The sequence below is a fragment of the Miscanthus floridulus genome, chromosome 4, assembly GCF_019320115.1.
Source record: "Miscanthus floridulus cultivar M001 chromosome 4, ASM1932011v1, whole genome shotgun sequence".
NCBI lineage: Eukaryota > Viridiplantae > Streptophyta > Magnoliopsida > Poales > Poaceae > Miscanthus > Miscanthus floridulus.
In genome coordinates this window covers 11,358,325-11,382,807 of record NC_089583.1, presented here as the reverse complement: position 1 = coordinate 11,382,807, position 24,483 = coordinate 11,358,325, and the positions used below count along the sequence as shown (strand labels likewise).

Here is a 24,483-nt window from a genome sequence, read left to right as displayed (position 1 = left end):
ATTTAAAATGAATTTGCAATGAGTTTTACAGAGTAAAATATTTTATATTGTTTTTAGGAAATACAAAAGAACCATGTTTGAAAACTAGCTATATGGTCAAATTTCTCAGGCATTTGAACTTTCATTGTTCAAAAATTCCTAACTTTCGAGTTGTGTGCCTAAAATCAAAATCGGGCAATAATAGGGTGGCCAAATGAACAACTTCTCCTTACTGAAACTAGTCCTTGTTTTGTTCCTAAGAGGACTAATCCTTATTCTTGTGCGATGGAACTCAAACATATTGGTAGTGAGATTGGACACACAAGACACTATTATACACGTTTTGTTACCTGAAAGAACACGTTTGAGAATAGCTACACGCATCTAATCTTTGTCGTTGCTTGTAGCATGAATAATTAACATGCTGTATTACAATTACAATATAAAAACATATCATCAGCTCCTTGCACATGAAGGTAAGCACCTCTAGGTCTTTTTTACTGGACACCCTACACTCTAAGCCGTTCATCCACGACCTTTATTTCTTTTTTCCTTCACATCAAGATGAAGCAAGGAATTGGCATCAGCTACTATTCCCCCTCTTAATCATTTCCGATTTTTATAAACCGCGTGTCCGCGTGCCATGAAATTCTCTCACAATTCGTTTAAAAAGAGAGAGAAATTCTCTCTCTAAATCAAGCAAATACATATTCTTTATTTATAATAAAATACCCACTTTCACGTTCATATAACTTGTGCCTTCTACACTATACACACACGCTCACACTGACCCATCTCGCTAATCGCCATAGCTCCATATGCAGCTGAAGGCTGAAGCTCCAAGGTGTCTCGCCGCGATTGGTGCCGATCGGTGGTGAATAATCGTGATGGCTGCGACGGCGACGGCGAGGAAGCTGATGGTGGAGGTGGTGGAGGCGCGGAACCTGGTGCCCAAGGACGGCAGCGGCACGTCCAGCCCCTACGCCGCGTGCCGACTTCGACGGGCAGCGCCGCAAGACGCGCACCGTGGCCAGGGACCTCAACCCGGCGTGGAACGAGGCGCTCGAGTTCGACTTCCCGCCCGCCGGCGTCGACCCGGTCGAGGGGGAGCCGCTCGAGGTCGCCGTGCTGCACGACCTCCGCGTCGGGCCTACCCGCCGGAGCAACTTCCTCGGCCGCGTCCGCCTCGACGCGCGCCAGTTCGTGCGCAGGGGCGAGGAGGCGCTCATCTACTTCCCGCTCAAGAAAGAGAAGGGCTTCCTCAACAGCTTCAACTGGGTCCGCGGCGACATTGGCCTCAAGGTGTACTACGTCGACGTGCCGCTCGCGCCGCCGGAGCCACCCGCCGCTGGCAACGACGCCGCTCCTCTTGATGCGGCGGCGGAAGCAGCAGCACCGCCGCCGCCCGATGCTACTGCTACGGCTTCCAAGGATGAGCCTCCCAAGGCCGAGGAGCCGATGGATGCAGCAGCTCCGGTGCCGCAGCCGGAGGCGGCAGATGCATCAGCCGGTGACGGAGCCACCACGGAGAAGCTACCGGAGGCTGATCCCGCACCGGCGCCGCCGGCGCCGCCGGAAGACGCGCCCGTAATGACAGCAGAGGCGGTGGCAGCTGCATCCGAGGAGAAGCCGCCGGAAGAGGAGCCTGTGTCGAGCCCGCCACCGCAGCCGACGCCGACGCCGATGCCACGGCAGGTATCGATGCCTGTACGCCAGCTGGCGCCGCCGCCGCCCCAACTGGAGGAGCCGATGGTGCAGAGCAAGCACGATCTGGTGGACAAGATGCCATACCTGTTCGTCCGGGTGGTACGCGCGCGCGGGCTGCCCGCCGGCGCGCACCCCCACGTTCGCGTGGCCGCCGGCGGGCACCACGCGTCCACGCGGGAGGCGCGCCGCGGCGCCTTCTTCGAGTGGGACCAGACCTTCGCGTTCGTGCGCAATCCGGCCACCGACTCGCCGGGCCCCACGCTCGAGGTCTCCGTCTGGGACCTGCCGCCCGACGCCGACGTGTCCGTCGCAGACGATCGCCACTTCCTTGGCGGCCTCTGCTTCGACACCGCCGACGTGCACGCGCGGGACCCGCCGGACGGGCCTCTCGCGACGCAGTGGTACAGGCTCGAGGGCGGGCGCCGCTTCGCCGGCGCCGACCTTATGGTCGCCACGTGGGCGGGCACGCAGGCCGATGAGGCCTTCGCCGACGCGTGGAAGGCGGACTCACCGGCGGCCGCCACGGCCACGGCCGCTGCCACTTCGCGCGCCAAGGTTTACGTCTCGCCTAAGCTCTGGCTCCTGCGCCTCACCGTCATCGAGGCGCAGGACACGCTCACGGCACCGCCTCCCCGCGATGCCGGCATCGCGGTGCGCGCCACGCTGGGCTTTCAGGCGCTCAAGACGCGCACCACGCCGGTGGCGCGCAACGGAGGGCCTGTGTGGAACGAGGACCTTCTCTTCGTCGCCGCCGAGCCGTTCACCGACGACGACTGCCTCGTCATCTCCCTCGAAGTGCGCCACGGCAAGGAGGCGTTCCCCGTCGGCTCGGCTAGCATATCCTTGGCCACGGTCGAGAGGCGCGTCGACGACCGGAAGGTGGCGTCCAAGTGGCTCGACCTCCTCCCGTCCGACGAGACCACTAAGAGAGTCGGCAAGAAGGCGGCCATGCACATGCACGGAGGTCGGCTGCACGTGCGCGCGTGCCTCGACGGCGGCTACAACGTCGCCGACGAGCCGTCCTACGCGTGCAGCGACTTCCGGCCGTCGGCGCGGCAGCTGTGGCCCCCGCCCCTTGGCGTCGTGGAGCTAGGCATCGTTGGATGCAAGGGCCTCCTGCCGATGCGCGCCGCCGACGGAAAGGGCTGCACCGACGCGTACGCCGTGGCCAAGTACGGACCCAAGTGGGCGCGCACGCGCACCATCGCCGACAGCTACGACCCGGCCTGGAACGAGCAGTACACGTGGCCGGTGTACGACCCCTGCACCGTGCTCACCGTCGGCGTGTTCGACGACCCACCGCCGTTGCAGCCGTCAGACGGCAGCGGCGGCAAGGACGCCGCCGCCGCGGCGTGCTCGCGTCCGATGGGTAAGGTGAGGATACGGCTGTCCACGCTGGAGCGCGGCCGCGTGTACCGTGGCCTGTACCCGCTCATCATGATGCTGCCCACCGGCGCAAAGCGGATGGGCGACGTCGAGCTGGCCATCCGCTTCTCCACGTCCGGGTCGATGCTGGACGTGCTGCACACGTACGGCCGACCAGCGCTCCCGGCGATGCACCACCAGCGGCCCATCCCGGCGGTGAACCGCGAGGCGCTGCGGCTGGCGGCGGCGCGCATCTCCGCGGCGCACCTGGCGCGGTCAGTGGAGCCGCCTCTGCGGCGCGAGGTGGCGACGTGGATGCTGGATGCCACGGAGCCGCGCGGGTTCAGCATGCGCAAGCTGCGCGCCAACTGGAACCGCGCCGTGGCCGCGCTGTCCTGGGTCGCCGACGCGGCGCGCTGGGTGGAGGACACCCGGTCGTGGCGCAACCCGACGGCAACCGCGATGGCGCACGCCGTGCTGGTCCTCCTCGCGTGGCACCCGGACCTCGTCGTGCCGACGCTGACGCTCCACGCCGCCGCCGTGGGCGTGTGGAAGTTCCGGCGCAGGCCGCGCGCGCCGGCGCCGCACCCGTGCGTGCGCGCGTCCATGGCGGAGGCGCCCGACAGGGAGGAGCTGGACGAGGAGTTCGACACGATCCCGAGCGCGAGGCCGCCCGAGGTGGTGCGGGCGCGGTACGACCGCGCCAGGATGGTGGGCGCGCGGCTGCAGCAGATGGTCGGCGACGTCGCGACGCAGGCAGAGAGGCTGCAGGCGCTCGTGTCGTGGCGCGACCCACGCGCCACCGGGTTGTTCGTCGCGCTGTGCGTCCTCGTGGCCTTGGTGCTGTACATGGTGCCCATGAAGATGGTGGCCGTGGTCGCCGGCTTCTACTACCTGCGCCACCCGATGTTCCGGGATCGGATGCCAGCACCAGTGATCAACTTCTTCCGGCGGCTGCCTTCCATGTCTGAACGGATCATGTAGGAGCAGGCAATCAGTGGCAATGGAGCATCAGTTTGGCACACACGACTGAAGATTGTTGCAATGAATTGATGGTTTAACATGCAGTAGCAGCAATATGTTAACGTTTTCTTCTAATTTCTACTCCTAGTATTCAAGAACACAATAAAACAACGTTCCTTTCAGTGTATAAGAATTATTGGTGTTTTTACTCCTTTCTCAGTAGTAACTTTAGTATGTACAATTCAATGTAACTTACACATGATTTAGCATACAGGGGAACTTGTTAGAAACAACTGATACTAAGTAGACAAACGACATGTAAGGCCTTGTTTGGATACGCATGTATTCATCTCAATCCACATGTGTTAAAATGAATTGTAAGTGGAATTAAAAGTTCCATTCCATTCCACTCCAACACATGTGGATTGAAGTGGATACACATGCATCCAAACAAGGCCTAAATGAACTTCCAATGCTTAGATTTGAACAAAATTGACCTATTGATTATCGAATTTACATTTCAAATATCAGCAGCACAAGCATTACACTGCTAATCCATGAACCGTGATCAGTCTGGACCTTATAGGTAGACAAGGGACACAGGGTACAATCCTAAAAAAGAAAGAAAGAAAGAAAAGGCTGTTTTAATCTCTGGAAATGGACACGGTGGACCTAGTATGACTTTGCGAAAATTGCGACTTCCTCTGCTGGGTTGCCAGTCATGAAGCATTTCTTGGTGCCCTCAGGCTGCTCGAAAGGGTAGCATCTGATGGTGGCGCTGGTCTCTTCTTTCACTTTCAGCTCATCAGCATCGCTGAAGTTTACCACAGTTCAGTAAAATTTACATGTGACAGAGAAACTACTGATGTTTACTTATACAAACATGAAAACAAAGATAGACAGTTTACCAAAGTCAACCTACCTAGCTGACCAAGGACCTCTAGCCCACTTTCCTTCAGAAATAGCTTCCTTCAGCTCTCCATATGAGCTTACATCGACAATGTTACTGCAAGTATGAAACAGGCTAAATTGCTTGAAACAGGTGTGTGCTAAGGTAGTGACACAAAGAAAAGGAAACATCCTTGGAAAGGCAGCAATTCAAAGAAGATATGAAGCCTTCCTAAATATTATTAATATTCAGAATACCATTTCTACTATGTAAACCAACAAAATACTATTAACTTTTTATATAATGAACAACTGTGGTGGTATTGAAACATTTATGCCCATAGATAAGGTTGGTTCATCAATCAACAGGCAGGAGAAGATTAAAAAGTTGTCCCTAAAAGTAGACAAAAAGGCAAGGTAATATCCCTAAAAAAAAGACAAGGTAATCCTTCAATGGAAAACAATTACCTATCACGGAATGTGATGGCTTTCTGTAAAAGGGATGCTTGTATGTCATCCAAACGACCCTTTATTTGGTTCACCAATATCGACGGCTCCATAGACACTCCAAACTCCTTTCCTTGCTTTCCAGGGACATCACGCCTAGAAACCACAACGCTCTTATTTGTGACATCACGCGGACCGATCTCTATTCTTACAGGAACCCCCTGTCAAAAGCAATACAAGGAAATGAGAGAAATAAGTTTACAATGAGAGAATAAGTTACACAGGCCAATAATCTGTATCCAGATTGATTGATTGATAACAAAGCCCAGATACATCTATGTTCAAAACAAGATTACATGCATAAAGTAAATTATTGCATCTAATACATCTTTGATTTTGTTCAATTATGCCTATCGATAGTTGGCATCACAACTGGAATGAAGGAAATACTGCAACAGAACCTTCTAGAAATTGTTATGGACTGTTAGGCAACACACAGTACAGCATTTTTGGTTAAAGAATGAGGCATTTATGTGCTAGCAGATAGAGTAATGGTCTCAAGCAGAGTTGATGTACATAGGCCAAATCATCAAATATGAAGGAATTTCCATAGTGATGAAAGCATAGTAGCATACGAATCTAAATATGGTAAGAGCAAATGGGTGAATAACACAAAGAATTGGATCTCCACTATAAGAGTAGAAGCAATTACTTTCATCTCATAATGGTTGAACTTCCATCCAGGAGTCCTGCAGCTCTGAGTCATCCACTTTAACTCTGATTCCTGCTTCTTTGAGTATTTTTTGAACTGAATCTACAGCTTCCAGAACAGCAGCCTTCTCATCACCCTTTTTCCATATAGGTACTATTATAACCTGAATTAAATAGGAACATTCTTGGATAGCCCCATCATGGTTATGGATTTGAAAAAAAAGAACAACGTAAACTTTAGTTGGCCATTTATTCCATTGTAGAAGATTGATGGTAGCACAAGAAACAAAGGAGGGAAGACTAGGTTAATCAGATAGAAGGTTGTGAACTGCAAAAGCAAGTAAATGAGGGAGGGAGAGAGGGATACCTGAATAGGTGCAATCCTTGGCGGAAGCATTAGACCGGCATCATCACCGTGGGTCATGATAATCCCACCAACAAACCGAGTACTAATAGCCCAAGAGGTCTGCCAGACGTGTTCAATTTGACCATTTTCATCCATAAACTGCAGACATTGAGAAAAAAATCAAAATCTTTGTTAATTGCTAAAGCAATATCTGGAAAACAAGAAACAATTAAAAAGAACCAAATCCAATCCTTGTGAACAATTTCTTCTGAATTTTTAAAATGTATAAAAATGGATCCAACGAACGGCGGGCCTGGTGCAAGCGGTAGAGTCTTACCGCCTGTGACCGGAAGGTCCTGGGTTCGAGTCGCGGTCTCCTCGCATTGCACAGGCGAGGGTAAGGCTTGCCACTAACACCCTTCCCCAGACCCCGCACAGAGCGGGAGCTCTCTGCACTGGGTACGCCCTTTTTATAAAAATGGATCCAACACATGAAGTAAACATGATATGAAGACAGTTGGTAGCAACCTGTGTTCCAAAAGCTCGTGAAAAGTTTTGGCCGAGGTTGTGACTAGTTCCAGCTTGTAAGGCCTTCTTGTCACCCATCATAGCTTCTATAGTGTAAGTTCGATTGGCACCAGCAAATGTTTCTACTCTTGATTTTCTACCTGGAATAACTGGTATTGCAGCATGTTCATAGGCAAACTTGGTATATACATTAATCATCTGCATCGCCTGCAGAGCAATAACAATTGGAGAAGATGAGATAGTGCAATAGAATCTTTCATTGCTTTTCAAGACTTGGCTTTCCTGCGCCATTACATGCATGGCTTTGAAATTTCAACAACAGAAGCAACTATATGGAAACAAAATGTGAAAACTAACCTCCTTCTCTGCCTCCTCAAGGGTGGCATGGGCTGTATGACCTTCTTGCCATAAAAATTCAAGAGTTCGGATGAATGGTTTAGTCCGCATTTCCCATCTTGTCACATTAGCCCACTAGGAAAATAAGAACTATTTAATATCGTGAATAATAGTGGACTACAGGTCTACAGCTAGTCTAAATTTGCCCCGAAGTTACCTGGTTAATCATGAGAGGAAGATCACGATAGCTCTGAATCCATTTGGTGAACATGTGGTTTACAATGGTCTCACTTGTTGGTCTTACCTACAAAGCCCTCAAGGAACACAAGTTCAAAAGGTTCAGGTTTAGAAGCAATCTACATAATCATTTTTCCAACAAAATATGTGGACTATACCAAATTTAACCATAAAACTAGAGCAAAGTAATACCACAAGCTTTTCCTCTAGTTCTTTTCCTCCTCCAATGGTGACCAATGCAAGCTCCGGGCTAAACCCTTCAACATGACTAGCTTCCTTCTCTATAAATGAGTATGGAATGAACTGATACAATAGAAGGGAGAAGCATAAGAAACTACAGATAACAAGTGCAAACTATGGAGTCTAACTCAGATAAAGCATGAGGCGATCGCTTAGTGACAAAAATAGATAACCTGAAATTAGAAAATTGTATGGCAATGACACAAAGCGAAAGGAAGATAAAGACCACAGATTGATCCATGTCATCAAACAAGGACATCTGTACACACTTTCTTTGAATACAAAACAATGCAAATATCACTCCCCCAGAGATCATTTGCATAGGAGAATGTGACATTATATGGAGCATGTATTTTCATACTATCCTGAATTTCCCACCACGTCTCAACAAAACAGAACTTCATCGTCAAAATGTCAAGATTCAGCATCCATTTGTCATTTTGTTCCTTTCAAAATTATGTGTCTTTTTGCATCCAGAAGCATGTTAATAGCAGCTAGCATCAAGCACTCTGAACTTCCAGACTATGGTAATTCTGCAGAGGTTTTAGTATGTGTCTATGTGATACCCTCAAAAGATGAAATTACACTTTCTGAAACCTCATCTAAGCACATGCCTTTTCAGACTTTGTTAGCAATGAGAGCTGCCATTTTGTCGCATTAACAAATGGTATTCCTACCAAACACAATCTAACATTGCAACATAGAGCTACGAAACAAGCTTATTTATTTAATCAATCAGCACTGTTAGCATTGAGCACTAATCCAGAAAAATGAATAGAAAAACAGATGGATCATGATGTGCGAACCTGAGGGAAGTACATGTTGCTGTGCCCTGTTTCCTTGAATTTGACATTCAAATAATCCTACAATAAATTGACAACAAAAATATTCAGACATTGATGAAGTGCAACACTGAGAAGTATCCTAGAATAAGAGGAGCATTCAGATGTAAAGCTAAATAGTAAGTCAAATGTCATGTTATGCATAATGAAGCTCCCATTGACCATAATCCACAGCTGCACTGCATGATTGGAAGAATGCCACTTCATACAGAAAGGTACAGACCTCACACCAGAGTAGCACAAAACAAAACCCACGTTATTCGCGGCGATTACCTAAACACTATTTGGGGGGGCCATTCTGCTAAATGGGTGCTTAAGTTGCCACACGATGCATACACTACACGCAACTAGGCCATTCTTCAGCTTACCAAACGGCACAAATGGGGCATCAACAGGAGCCGAGCTACAAGATGTTTCGAAATCTACGACTACGCACGCAGAAGCACCTGTAATCATTCTTCCTTCATCTTTGCACCAACAATGCTAAACACAGGATGGCGCACGGCACGGGGGGAGGAGGAGCGAATGAGCACTGACCTGGATGGCCTCCCAGATGGCGTATCCGTAGGGGCGGATGACCATGGTCCCCCGCACGGGCCCGTAGTCCGCGAGCTCGGCGGCGGCGATCACGTCCGTGTACCAGGCGTTGAAGTCCGCGGACCGCGGCGTGACCTGCCCCTCCCTGTCCCCGCCGCGGGTCTCCGCGGCCGCCGGCGCCGCCGCGCCCGCGGACGCCGAGGCCTGGCCCCTGGATGCGGCGGAGGCCGCGAGCCTCGCCGCCGGCAGCCGGCGCCGGAGCAGGGGCTTGGGCGGGGAGAGCAGCGAGGGGAGGCGCAGCAGCGACGCCATTGTGGTCTGTGGGGATTTTGCCTGCCTGGATTGAGGTTCTGTGCCTCAGTGCCAAACACGCTAGTGCTATAGCCAGCTAGCCTTAGTGGGCTGGGTTGGGCTGAGCTGTTCCATTAACAAGACTATCGCCAGGGGAACGGCCCAACTCAATAAAAGGCCCCAGCCGCCACCTCTTCAGGCCATCGCCGTAAAACTGGGAAGAAAAAAGTCGATTTTACCTCTGAACTATCGTCGGAACTTAGTTTTCCTCTGTGAACTCAAAAATCTGTAACCACCTTCGTCAAATTTTAAAACAGTTCATTTTACCTCCCTGATTATATGTAGTTTTCAAATTCGGTTTTGTCTTTTTCTTTTTCTATTTATTTTGGCTGAATATTTGAAAAATCATAGTAAATCACAGAAAAATTATAAAATAGAAGTCCAATTTTGTTGGACTTCACATGAGTAGATTTATATAGTAAACATATAATATGGTATACTTTAGTATAAAGTTTTTGTTATAGCTTTAGATCTATGTTTTTCTATAATTAATTCATAGTTGTAGTTTCTATGGTCTAATTGTGGTGAAATTTTATGGTGGTCTAGTTATTGTATGTTTTAACTGTAGTAAAAATTTTATATTTTTTTTAATTTTTACACACTTTTAACTATTTTAAAACTTTTAACAAGCATAAAACTAAATAAATCTATAACTTAGTTATTCATGATCCAATGAGCATGAATTTTTTACTACAGTTCAATCATATAATAATTAGCTCACCATAAAAATTTTACCATAATTAGACCATAGAAACTATAGCTTTGAATTAACTACAGAAAAGCATATATTTAAAGCTACAGTAAAAACTTTGTACCTAAAGTATACCATATTATATATTCACTGTGTAGATCTACTCATGTGGAGTTCAAGAAAATAATTTTTTTTTATTTTGTGATTTTTCTATGATTTTTCAAAAATTCAAGCCGAAATAAATAAAAAAAAGACAAACCACATTTGAAAACCACCTATAACTGGGTTAGGAGGTAAAATGAACGGTTTTAAAAGTTGAGGGAGGTGGTTAGACTTCGAGGATAGTTCAAGGAGATAAAATAGACTTTTCCAACTGGGAAACGCTTTGGGCGTCTTTGTTGGGTGTATATCCATTTCTCACAAGTCTGATTGGCACCAGAGTTTTCAATTCAATATTAGAAATTTTTTGGCAACCTCCGAAATTACAAAAGTTCGTGAACTTTGACTGAAGTTTTTTAAACTTAAACATGAAGTATAATTTTTTTTATTTTTTAGAGGAAGTGAGTCTCGATTATTCAGGGAAAGGGAACGTTGCTTCCGAGCAAAATACAAACGGGCCATTAACTTTTTTTGTTCATTAAAACAGATACAATACAAGCTAAGTTTCATGATGTTGTTACTAACATTTAGACTAAAAACACGCAAAACAATCTCTGAATATAGTATAATGGTTACTGTTGTACTCGTGGTCTCCATGGCAGTGTGAAAAAGGTCATTTTATTTGCTAAATTGCTAGATCCATTAAAATGGACATTTTATCAAGTATTTTTGTTGATTTTTAGAGCATCTTCAAAGGCCTCTAAAAATCACTTGGTAACTAATGATACGCTGATGAATAAAATGAATAGGAAGCTCTTTTTTATCCTTTTTCAATAGCTTCCTATAATAATACTCAGATCGATAGCAAGGAGGAGATGCCCAGATCGATAGCAAGCGTGGAAGCTTGACACGTATTTACTAGCTGAGGAGGAGATTTTCTAAATGTTTATCTTTAAGGAGCTGTGTTTATAAAACTGTTGGATGACCTTTTTTTTCTGTTTGCTAGAAAATCAAATTAAGAAGTTGTTTTAATGAGCTTTTGAACGTTGGCCGGAATGAGAAAGTGATACATAAGTTATGAGGATATGCACGCAATAATTCTACCCAAACCAACATCATCATTTCCTATTCTCAAAGTGCAAAAACCGGAGTGCCAACACATAACCAGACAAATCAAATATCAAATAACTATAAAAGGCATACACATTCCAATCTTCGAATAACTGACGTTTTGAAGTTATCCTAAGTTAAATATACATGTTCTCTCCATTTTGGAAGCCTCGTCTTTAGCCCATAACTTCGCACAAGAATTCTATTGATATTATCATTTTCATCAGTTCTTCGCCCTTCCTCATTACCTGCCTATGCATATATTAGAAAGATTATTTAAAAAATATGGATGAACCTCTCCTAATAATTATTATAGATGAATAATTATAAAAAAAAAAGGACGTACTCTGTGCGGAGTCTGGGGAAGGGTCTTAGTGGCAAGCTTTACTCCTCGTCTGTGCAATGCGAGAAGACCGCGACTCGAACCCGGGACCTTCTGGTCACATGCAGTAAGACTCTACCGCTTGCACCAGGTCCCGCCCTTCTTTTATATCTGTTCTTAAATTAATTATACAAGACATTTTTATATTTATTCTTAAAATAATATCATTGGAATTAAGAAAAACACCCGACTCCTTTGTTGCATAATTAGGATCTTTGCAAGGTGCTAGAGAACATAGATAGAGGGGTCTAGTCTTGGCTAGACCGATAGTTTAATTCCGCACTTGTTTCGGTTAGCCGACGCGATTAAGTTTTAGAAACGACTATTCATCCCCCTCTAGTCGCCATCTCGACCTTACATGCGAGCGATCGGTGCGGCGGCGGCCCGGAATGGTTTGGAACGTCGATCGGCACAACGGAGGCCTGGAAGGATACCAACGCCATTTTTTATTCGATGATGATCGGCTTGGATCGTAGTTGGAGCGTTGAATTGCGGTGTCGCGTGTTGAAGTGCGAGGGAGGCCGCGGGGGTGAGACACGTCGAATAGTGGCCATCGAGTTTGTTTTATACGTTTTATTAGCCTTTAATTTTAATAGAGACGAAATTATGTGTATATTTTTGGTACACAATAGTTGTACTCGTGGTCTCCATGGCAGTGTGAAAAAGGTCATTTTATTTGCTAAATTGCTAGATCCATTAAAATGAACATTTTATCAAGTATTTTTGTTGATTTTTAGAGCATCTTCAAAGGTGTGGCAGAACCGTCTAAGCTAATGCCTTTCTAAAGTACATGTCTACCATTAGATACTGAGAACCCAGGGGAGCGCACTAATTTATCTTGTTCCGTTGAGCACACCCAACGAGAAAACTCGAAAATCCATATTTTTCATCAGTATCATAAACGAGAGGATAAAGCTTACAACATTTCTAGCCATTTCTTACATCACTTTATTACAACATCAGAGTACTTAAACAAGTTGAATGCAACAGCGGAAATTAAACATTTTACGTGTAAACGAGTTTATACATTTAGGTTCACAAGTTTTATCTTATAGAGAAAAATAAACATATGATCAGAGTTACAATGAAAACAAAGTTTAATCTAATGACATGGTGAAGCATTAAGGTAGTGGACTATTTCTATACAAGATATGCTAGCAAATTTTACATCTTTTCTTATAAAAACCTTTAGTGAGGGTTTTAAATAAATACTACTGATCACAGCGTGAAAGGAATCCTCTCTGAGCCCAATAGAAGGTTTTTACACGCAAGAGTCAGCTCTAGTATCCACCTGTCACCTGCAACAGGAGGAATAAAAATCTGAGTACTCGATTGTACTCAGCAAGACTTACCCGACAGGAGGAAAATAAAAGACTCCAAAGATATGCAATGTTTATTTGACTTGCTGGATTATTGCATTTACAGAAAGCATTACTAATGGTGCATCCATATGTTTCAAGTTTTTAGCAGTTATTTTAATTAATTAGCTAATCATTCTAAGTAAGCACCTAAGCTACTTTCAAACATGTGATAAGCAATCAGAACCATTTTACCATCTCTTATATTCCAGTTCTTACTACGGTGCTAGACCATAGCTAAGTCAGGTACCGTTCATAGAAACGGTGATTCGCGAATCAATGTATCCCAGCTGGGTACTCCTGAAACACATGCATCGCTTGTACCCTAGGCACAAACGAGACCAACCCATTTCACTCCTGTCGAAGGTCTAGGTTCCCATCTAAACTTGAACTCCAAGCCCCCACACTTGAGACCCGGTCTTAGTGTGGTGCTTAGACCTCTACCTTTCCCCCCTCCAATCAGTCGGTCTAGAAAGAGCCGGAACCCTATGACAAGAGCGTAAAGAGTCTTCCCGCTTCCATAAGTAAGTATGTGCTCAGAATAATAAGTCTGTGACCTGACTACCATCCACAGCAACAGACGATCATCAACTGACACAGGCGGAACAAATGCAACCAGAGCCTCGCTCGGTTGCCTAACCAAGTCTACATACGGTCCCGCCCGATCTCTAATTATTGTCCATATATATTCCATGTGATGGTAGTATGATAATAGTATCAATGATATCTTTTTCTATCTCTCGCGAGTGACAGGTAATCACTCGAATTTCTACCGGGTCTTATAGCATAGCAATCTACACTGATCCTGACATACTAGTAGGACTCATTGAATAAGGATATAAATATATGCAAGTGGATTTCATTCAACTCCTTTAAACTTAATGCACAAGCATAAAAAAGTGCAGAATAATAGGAGTTATGAACCAGGGCTTGCCTGGGTAAGATATAACCAAAGGTTAGCACTCCATCGTGGTGACATGATCATCAAGGCACTATCTTTTCTGCTACTCCAGTCGCCTCCATGATCCATTATTATTCCAATTATGATATACGTGGATGCAACATAGAGACATAATTAATCAACGGCAACTACAACTCTTAAAATACGTTTACGCCTCTCACACTAACGGGCTAGCTCTAATGACTAACGTACTAGGATACATATCCATGTTGTCGAATAAGGCGTTATTTCCCAACAAGTGTTTTAGATTTAGACTTTCAGGGTGTTTTTTATTTCATTTATTTAATATATATATATATATATTTGAACTAGGGCTCCTTAGCTATCTTAGCAAGTCATTTATTATGGAGCTACAAAAATTACAGTGAGCACCTAATAATATTAAGAATTTACTGTAAAATTTTTAGAGCCAACACTATTACCAATTTATTATAAAAATTCCTACAAGTTTATATCTTAACAATATTAAGCATCTCCATTCAATTAGATAACTCCTGAAAATACAATGAAACTATATGAACAAGATATATTAACAGGTAGATCATGATTTTAAGAACCTAATAAAATTAGTTTCATAATTTTTGGCCAACTACACAAATTTATATTGAATTTACAAGTTTGTCTTAGAAACTAAATTAGAAAATGCTTAGAAAAAGGAAAGGGTCGGCGACAACCAATTCTGGCCCGGCAGCCCAGCGCGAGGCATGGCCTCGTGCGCGGCGCGATGGACCAGCAACGGCCCAAACCGGGAGGCCCGCGCGTGACGGTGGTTTTTTTCAGAAAAAAACCCCAAGCTTTTAGATATTAATATGACTACTATGCGCACTATTTCTACCGACAACGGTTTTGCAACCCAGCCCCCGAACTATCCCGTCTTCACAATGGATGGTCCCCGATGCCACCGCGCTCGCTGGCACGGCCTTGGTCGACACTGCATGGCTAAGCCAGCCAACTAAGGGCCTAATTGGCACATCTAACTGGCCGATGGGGACCTACGGGCCAACGCGCAGCGATGCGAAGCGGAAGGAAACTCGATGATGCACTACCGAAGTCTATCCTCGACGTCGGGTCGAACCCGCGGCGGCGCGACCGTTCCAACGACCTAGGTGAAAGGTCCTAATGGCTAGAGGGGGTGAATAGCCTATTAAAAATTTCTACAACAACACTTAACAAATCGGTTAGATAATTATGAGGCGAAGCGAGTGCTGCGCTAGCCTACTAAAAAAATAAGCCACCTACCATAATTCTAGTTTATATAGTTTCTATCTACACAATAACTATGTCACTATATTAAGTTAGTGTGCTCTCAATAACTAACTAAAGAGCCACAATAACAAAACTAACAAGCTCTCATAACTAGCTACACTAAAGAGCTTGACAACTAGTTTGCGGTAATATAGAGAGAGTGAGCAAGATGGTTATACCGCCGTGTCGAGGAAGGAGTCAATCAATCACAAGAATGAATACCAATGAAGACCAATCACCTCAGAATCAAATAACGACACAATGATTTTTTACCGAGGTTCGCTTGCTTGCCGATAAGCTAGTCCTCGTTATGGTGATTCACTCACTTAGAGGTTCACGTGCTAATTGGTATCACACATCAAACCCTCAATAAGGTGCCGCACAACCAATACAAGATGAGGATCATACAAGCCACGAGCAATTCACTAGAGTACCTTTTGGCTCTCCGCCGGGGAAAGGTCAAGAACCCCTCACAATCACCACGATCGGAGCCGGAGAGAATCACCAACCTCTGCTCGATGATCCTCGTTGCCCTAAGCTATCTAGGTGGTGGCAACCACCAAGAGTAACAAGCAAATCCTACAGTGAAACACGAACACCAAGTGCCTCTAGATACAAAACACTCAAGCAATGCACTTGGATTATCTCTCAATCTCACAAAGATGATGAATCAAGGATGGAGATGAGTGGGAGGGCTTTGGCTAAGATCACAAGGTTGCTATGTCAATGCAAATGACCAAGAGAGTGAGCTAGAGCCGGCAATGGGGCTTAAATAGAAGCCCTCGTGAAATAGAGTCGTTGTACCCCTTCATTGGGCACAACTCGGGGTGACTGGACGCTCTGGTCAAATGGACCGGACTCACCCTGCTAGTGTCTGGTCAACGGATGGCTGCCACGTCATCCCTCTCTTCAAATACTGAGTGCCCGATCCCAACGGTCAAGTGATGACCGGACGTAGCATAGTGACACAATCGGACGTAGGACCCCAACGTCCGGTCACTTCCAGTAAGGCTCTAGCTACGATCGAACACGTCAGTTGGATCATGACTGGACGCAGGACCCTTAGCGTCCGATCATTTCTAGTAAGCCTCCACTCACGACCGGGTGCGTCTGGTCATGTTCGATCAGACCCATCCAGCGTTTGGTCACTCACTATCTCCTCTGTGCGCTGCCACGTTAGTAGGACCGAATGCACCCTGCCAGCATCCGGTCATGAAGTGACCCAGCGTCCGGTCGAAGACCGACGCCAGCATCTTCATTGCTTCCACTGACCGGACGCTCTGGTCCAGTTGAGACCAGCGTTCGGTACACTCTGTGAAATCTTGTCTTTTCTATACAGGGCGCCGTTGGCATCGTCGGACTGTCCACACTCTACGGGTAGACACTCCGCTGGTGAAGTTTCTAACCCTTGCTCAAATATGCTAACCACCAAGTATATCACCTTGTGCACATGTGTTAGCATATTTTCATAAATGTTTTCAAGGGTGTTAGCACTTCACTAGATCCTAAATGCATATGCAATAAGTTATAGCATCTAGTGGCACTTTGATAATCGCATTTTGATACGAGTTTTACCCCTCTTAATAGTACGGCTATCGAACCTAAATGTAATCACAGTTGCTAAGTGTCTTGATCACCAAAACAAATGGCTCCTGCCACTTATACCTTTGCCTTGAGCCTTTTATTTTTCTCTTTCTTCTTTTCAAGTCCAAGCACTTGATCATCGCCATGGCATTACCATCATCATATCATGATCTTCATTTGCTTCACCACTTGGAATGTGCTACCTATCTCATGATCACTTGATAAACTAGGTTAGCACATAGGGTTTCATCAATTCACCAAAACCAAACTAGCGCTTTCACTAAGGCACTAATCGGAGAGTAGAGACGGCGGGGAAGCATCAAAGGCTCACCTCGGTCCATGCTGAGGTGATGGTTGAAGCAGAGGAGGGTTGAGATGACCTGGCCACGTGCGCGTGAGCCCGGTGTCGACACTCCGAGGCAGACACCGACGCGTCACCACATCACCGACGAGTACCTTAGCCAAAATAGCGCGAGCATCGGATAGAGGGAGTCAAGGCGAGTTCAGGGTTATGAGCAATTGAACTGCTATCAACCCTATGGGCCTTACCCCCAGACCTACCGACTCGGCGCCGCACATGATCGGCGGCGAGCAACATGCCAAATTGCCGGTCGGTAGTGCTCTGCTGTGCTTGAGGGGAATGAGACAACTAGCTGACTTCTTAAGCTACCCACTAGAGCAAGGAATTATGCGATGAAGCTCGCTGATGCTAGGAGAGAAGAAGGAGCGATGGTCCCACGCACGGTGCGGTCGTGGAGAGGGCACACGAGCGAGCCTGAGTAGGTTAAGACGGGGCGGCTCCAATCGATGGCGGCAGCACAAGCATGTGCGCACAGATGACAAGACATGGAGGCTTGGCGCGAAACGCTTGGAATGTAGTGGTAGGACCCGAGCGGGGCTCATCGACGTTGGCTAGAGGGGCAAGGCGAGGCAGAGAGGCATCACCATCGCCACAGTGACCAGGGCCAGTCAACCTAGACGCGGCGAGCAGTGGCGCATGCCCGGAGGCTCGACGCGGTAGGTAAATTGAAGGGCGGAGCGAGCGCCACAGTGGCCAAGCGAGGGCATCCGTAGCCACAGCTCGCCCCTGCACGCGTCACAACAACCAGCCACTCAAGTGTAGCGCGCACACTGAGCAACAGTGGGAGCCAGGCCGCATGTAGCCGAGACCGGCCAACGTAGGGCTAGGGAGGCCGCGTGGCACTGACCGGCCGTGCGAGCTGGCCAGCGGCAACAGCCTGCCCACGGCTTGGGCTTGGCGCCAGCAGCGCCCACGCACGCACGGTAACCGCAGACTAAGGCTGAACGACTGTAATCGGTGCCGTGCACGCATTTTAAAGTGAAGCAAAGGCTGCTGATCAACACGACCGAGGTTCAACCAATTCCACTAACCTAAAGCCGATACTAACAGCAACCTAGCAAAGCAATCGTTATGACTAGAGGGCAACCAGAGAGAGAGATAAAAGGATGCCAACATGAGTTCGTCATGCTGAATGCCGGTTCGCGAATAGAGCGCTAACAACATGGTTTACAGCTCGTTTCAACAAAGTTTGGGTAATTTTTGCAACGCCAACGTAAAATCAAACTAGTTCATGAACTACACCATGTCAAGGTACTCGTTATGGTGCAACCAACAATAAAAACACATGGATCTAGTGTTTAAGAATTTTAATCAAAATTTAAATGCCAAAACGGCATCGTCATTAGGTTTTCAGATTTAGGTCATTTTAGTTCTAGAAGCTGAAATTGAATTTCACATTCAATTCTCGAGCTATCAAAAATACTATTGAACAATATCTATTCACCAAAACAAAAGTTGTATTTTTATCTACCAAACTTGTACTTCAAATTTTATTCAAGTACTAAATAAAAATTATATTTTATTTTTGTTTACAAGAATTATTTTTCATGCTTAATCAAATAGGACAAGCCACTCACCATTTATTTGCTAGAATTGTTATCAGACATTTTAAGCACTTTCTTCATACTTTTTTAAAACAAACCATAAACAACTTTTGTTCCCAAGATTATTTAAAAGCTTTTAAGTACCAAAGAAAAATTGATTAGCAACACTTGTTTGATTCTTTTATTCACAAAAGTAAGTCACACCAGGTTTATTTTTAAAACCCTGAAAAACGTATACGCTAAGGTTTACTAGGCCTTAACCTCATTGCTAACTAAGTCCGTAACATTAGGGGTGTTAAAAAAAGCCTCTAAAAGTCACTTGGTAATTAATGATACGCCGATGAATAAAATGAATAGGAAGCTCTTTTTTAACCTTTTTGAATAGCTTCGTATAATAATACACAGATTGATAGCAAGGAGGGGATGCCCAGATCGATAGCAAGCGTGGAAGCTTGACACGTATTTACTAGTTGAGGAGGAGATTTTCTAAATGTTTATCTTTAAGGAGTTGTGTTTATAAAACTGTTGGATGATCTTTTTTCCGTTTGCTAGAAAATCAAATTAAGAAGTTGTTTTAAGGAGCTTTCGAACGTTGGGCGGAATGAGAAAGTGATACATAAGTCATGAGGATATGCGTGCAATAATTCTACCCAAACCAACATCATCATTACCTATTTTCAAAATGCAAAAAATGGAGTGCCATATGAACCTAGCTAGCAGTGGCGGACCCAGGATTTGGCCAAGACTAGGGCCAAATCTTAGCGGCCAAAAACCCAAAGCTACAGCATAGTCTATAAGACCATATATATATATATATATATATATATATATATATATATATATATATATATATATATATATATATATATATATATATATATATATATATATATATATATATATATATATATATATACACACACACACACACACACACACACACACACATATGTATGTCACAGAAAACAATTATTCTCAAGCAAAGTTTGCCAAAAAAAAGTTCTTCAACTATACAATTAATAGCTAAGAAATATCATGGAACATTGAAAAATAAATACCTAGTGTCTAGTGACGCTCCTGATTTGGTGCATTCGCATCGTCCACTTCCTTGTCCTCAATAACAACTCCTAATAAGAAAAGGAGCAAGCAAAAAGGTTAATAAGAAAATAAGCAAGCAAAGGTTAATAAGAAAAGGAGCAATTTATGTAACATACTAGGTAACTTCTTCTTTCGGGTCTTCAATTCTTGAAAATGCTGTAAGATGTCATCATTTTGGATGGTTACAAACACAGCTCGCTCAACATAACATACCATCCTATGATTCAACCACTCATCCACCATTTTATTCCGAGACTCAGTCTTGACAATCTTCATAGCTGAGAAAATCCTTTCTACTGTGGCGGTTGCAACAGGTAAAATCAAGGCCAACTCAATGAGGCGATAAACCAATGAAAAGGTTGTGTGCCTTTCAGTTTGAACCATCTTTATAGCAAGTTCACCAAGGTCAGTACAATTTGCAAAGGAAGGATAAGCTCTCACATCACTAATGAAGTTATCAAGTTGTTGCGGAAGCCGATCATGATCATATAGGGAGAAATCAACATCATAAATCTGAGCAAGTTCAATTAATTTCTCACGGTCATAGTTGGCAAAGAAATTCCGTGGATCTAAACATGCAATGCATCTCAATAATTGGGTAGACCTTTCAGTAAACCGATTATTTAATTCAACAATAACTTGGTCATGCACCACATTGAAGATCTCATTTTTGAAGTGATGGTAGTAGGTTACCTGCTGCCCTCCATGGCCCCTTAAACGACCTCAAACAGTTACGTTCTCCTCCATATTTGGGACAATGATGTGATGGATTGCACAGAACTCCGTTACCTCCTCAAACAAGCTCATCCCAACCATGCTGCCTTACATCATTAATTTTATGCAATGTGATCCCAACCAACCCAATAGCCCAAACAATATTATGATCTTTTCTTTGCAAGCATTGTGATAAATCATCTGTTATGCCCAATAATCTGATCTTAAGATGCAATATAAACACAAACTCAAAATTCTCCATTTGTAACAGCAAGCTTGAAGTTGTTGTTCTCTTATATCCAACACCATCTTCAGCAATATTTTCTAATACCTCTAAGACTGAATCCCACATATGGAAAAGGTGACACAAGGTTTTGTGATGAGAACCCCATCTTGTATCACCTGCCCTTGAAAGGCTAGTTTCTTGATTTTTCCCTCTACCACTAAATTTTTTACAATTTTCCAATTGATTTACAATATTGTCATGGTGGTTTTGGGCCAACTGATCTCTTCTCTTACAAGAAACATTGACAGTGTTGACAATCAAAGAGGTGATGTTAAATAAATCAAATATTGAACCACAACACTGTGCTACTGAGACAACCACTAATTGTAATTGATGTGCAAAGCAATGTATATAAAAAGCATATGGATTCTCATCTAGTATCCGTCTTTGTAGCCCATGAAATTGTCCTCTCATATTAGATGTCCCATCATATCCTTGCCCACAGACTCTAGACATAGACAAACCATGACGAGCAAACATACCATCCAATGCTTCCTTCAGAGATGATGAAGTTGTATCAGCAACAGACTTCATACCAAGGAACGTCTCAATAACTTGTCATTATGCATCGACAAACCTACAGTCACATAGAGCAACAAAATAAGCAATGAAGTTTAAACAAGAATTCAACAACAACAAAAAAATACAGATCTCATTACCTCAATACAACAGCCATTTGTTCCTTGATTGATGCATCCCGTGCCTCATCAACAAGAACAACAAACTTCCTATCCCCAATTTCAGCAACAATTGCTTTGGTGGTCTGTTCTGCACAAGCTTTGCACAAGTCTTTTTGAACTTTAGGAGAAGTCATTGTGTTGTTCTTAGCAGCACTAGCAAGTAACCTTGCAGCTTTTGCATCTTTTCCCTTATACCAGTTTAGCATTTCAAAAAAATTCCCCTTGTTGCTAGAGTGAGATGGCTCATCATGTCTACGAAAAGCGTGTGCTTGCAATAGAAGAAATTTTACAACTCCCAATATAATGAGTAATTGACCTCTATATTCTTCTTCTTCCTTTTGACTTCCCCTAGAAATTACATGCGATACACTTTGTCTCTGATTTTTGTAACACTCATAGTCCTTTCTTGCCTTATTGTGAAGCACAGAATTAGCATGATCATCAAATAATTTTGGTCCATCTTTCCAATTAGTAAACCCATTTGTTGTGAAGGATTCAACACCAAAGTTATCAACTCTCAATGGTTTAAATAGATAACAATAGAAGCAAAAAGCAACATCCTTAGAGACACTATATTCCAACCAAGCACGATTTGTGAACCATGTATCATGAAAACTCCTATTGTGACCATATATTTTCCTTTTGGGATATACATGACCTTTTGGTTGACATGGACCTAACAAGACATACTCCCTTTTTGCATCATCCCTAATGTTTGGATGCATTTCCTCAATTGGTTTTCGATAACCTGGATCTGCAATAATATCTTGAGGATTAAGGACATGATTGGAACCGCCCTCCTCCTCCTCCACAAAATCAATATTTTCATTTCTAGTTTGTTCTACTGCAGGCAAACTAGTTGTAGCTGTTCTTACTTCCTCAGGTTGGTTCTGTGCTTGTGCAGCACTAGCTCTAGTCCCAATTGTCTCATGTTCTGTACCTTGAGATTGTGGTGGAGGAGCTTGAGATTGTGGTTGTTGTTCGGCAGCACCCTGTTGCTTAGGAACTCGAGAGAAATATGAAACTAAAGTCCTGGTCCTCTTCATCTTGTATACTGTAATGAGAAATTAGAATCAAATGGTTGAAATTGGGAACTTGGAAATTAGAAATTTGGAATTAAATCAGTTTTAGTCTGTTGGCCTTTGCCATTTCAGTAGCAACCTGAATGTACTAGCAATTCGCTGTATACATGTTACTAAGATAGAGTACTACTGTACTAATATGGCAAGGCTAACCTTCATCCACAATCTATGCGGAAGTTGATGATAAACCTTGTTTTTAGTTGCCATGTTTCTTTGAATTTTATAGTTTTGTGACAAGGACTTAATTTGTACTTTTGTGTTCTACTTACTATGCCAGGCATTGAATGCTCATTTTGTAAATGCTAGTTGAAACGAACAAATGATTTACGCTAACATTTGATGAACGCGTAAGTATTCAACTGTTCTATTTGACCTGGCTTTTAGATCCAAACTTGCAAGGAAGGAGGGGCAGAGGGCAGGAGGCTCACCGGTCAGCAGGCGGGCGCCCGACACCCGGCTGACTGGCTGAGGAAGTGAGGAATAGAGGAAGGAGCCGTCGACCGCGTCGCCGTGGAGCGCACAGCGGAGGGGGCGAGGCTGCGCCGCCGGCCACCGTGGAGCGCCAGAGCCGGAACGTGGAGGGCGGAGGCGGAGCGGAGGGCCGGTGGGCGTAGGCTGCCGGCTGGGCGCAGCCAGCGCCGGTGCGAACTGGCGGAGCCGCCAGCCGTGGAGCGGCGGTCGTGACTCGTGACTCGTGACTCCCCTGCGCCTGCGTGACTCGCAGGTCGAGCAGCTCTCTGTGACTCTGTCTCCGTTGCTCACTTGCTCACCTGGGCTATCTGTGTTGTTGGATTGCTTGATGGAATGATGGGCCCCAAAAAACTGAAGACTTGCTCCCTTGTTACATGGGCCGCGACTAGGGCCATGGCCTGGGCTACCCTAGTGCTGGGTCCGCCCCTGCTAGCTAGTATCGGAAGTGTTCGACTGTCATTATAAGTCGGCTTATAAGGCATGGTACAATATTTTTTTCTTTCAACAAATCAGCCGTACAAATCAGCACAAACGGCTTTACGAGCAGCCGAACAGAGCCATCATCTTCCTTTTCCTCCCTTATTATCCATTTTCCAAACGTCACCTTATAGTTTTTAGACTAATCTCACGTCTTGTTTAAATCTAGGGTGTAAAGTTTTAGGGTGTCACATCGGGTGTTACATGCGGTGTCGCATGAGGTGTTTGGATACTAATAAAAAACAAATTACAGAATCCGTCAGTAATCCACGAAACGAATTTATTAAGCCTAATTAAGTCATCATTAACACATGTGTTACTGTAGCACCACATTGTCAAATCATAAATTAATTAGGCTTAAAAGATTTGTCTCGTAAATTAGTCGTAAACTGTGTAATTAGTTATTTTTTAGTCTATATTTAATACTCCATATATGTATCAAATATTTAATGGGATATGGAATAAATTTTAGAGGATGAACTAAATGATGTTTGAGGACCGCGCGTAGCGCGAGTGGCAGGAGCCTGTGGCTTGCTCCGTGCCGACCAGAGTTCGAGTCCCGGACTCGGCGCTCGTCCCTCACCTCGGAGATTTATTCTCCGTTAATAATTTCAGTTGCCTCTCGCGTAGATGTGCCACAATGGTCGAGTGACGTGCCCACCATGCTCGGAGTCTAGTGATCTTTGAGTATCCCTCAGCTGCGTTCGTTGTCTAAGTATAGTCGTATGTTTGTTCGTATAATGTGTGTGGTGGTGTGTACCTATATGCGAACAGATACTACCACTGTGAGGAAAAAAAACGATGCCTCATTTTTATGTCCGTTTGAGCCAAACGAGCTACAGTACATCCCGGGTTCGGCGTGG

At 44.9% G+C, this 24,483-nt stretch overlaps 2 pseudogenes; one reads left to right on the top strand and one right to left on the bottom strand.

Annotated features, from left to right (window-relative positions):
- The first annotated feature begins 524 nt into the window (after nt 1-524).
- LOC136549416 (multiple C2 domain and transmembrane region protein 16-like) lies at nt 525-4,207 on the top strand (annotated as a pseudogene).
- A 283-nt stretch (nt 4,208-4,490) lies between these two features.
- LOC136549417 (proline--tRNA ligase, chloroplastic/mitochondrial-like) lies at nt 4,491-9,463 on the bottom strand (annotated as a pseudogene).
- Nucleotides 9,464-24,483: the final 15,020 nt, after the last annotated feature.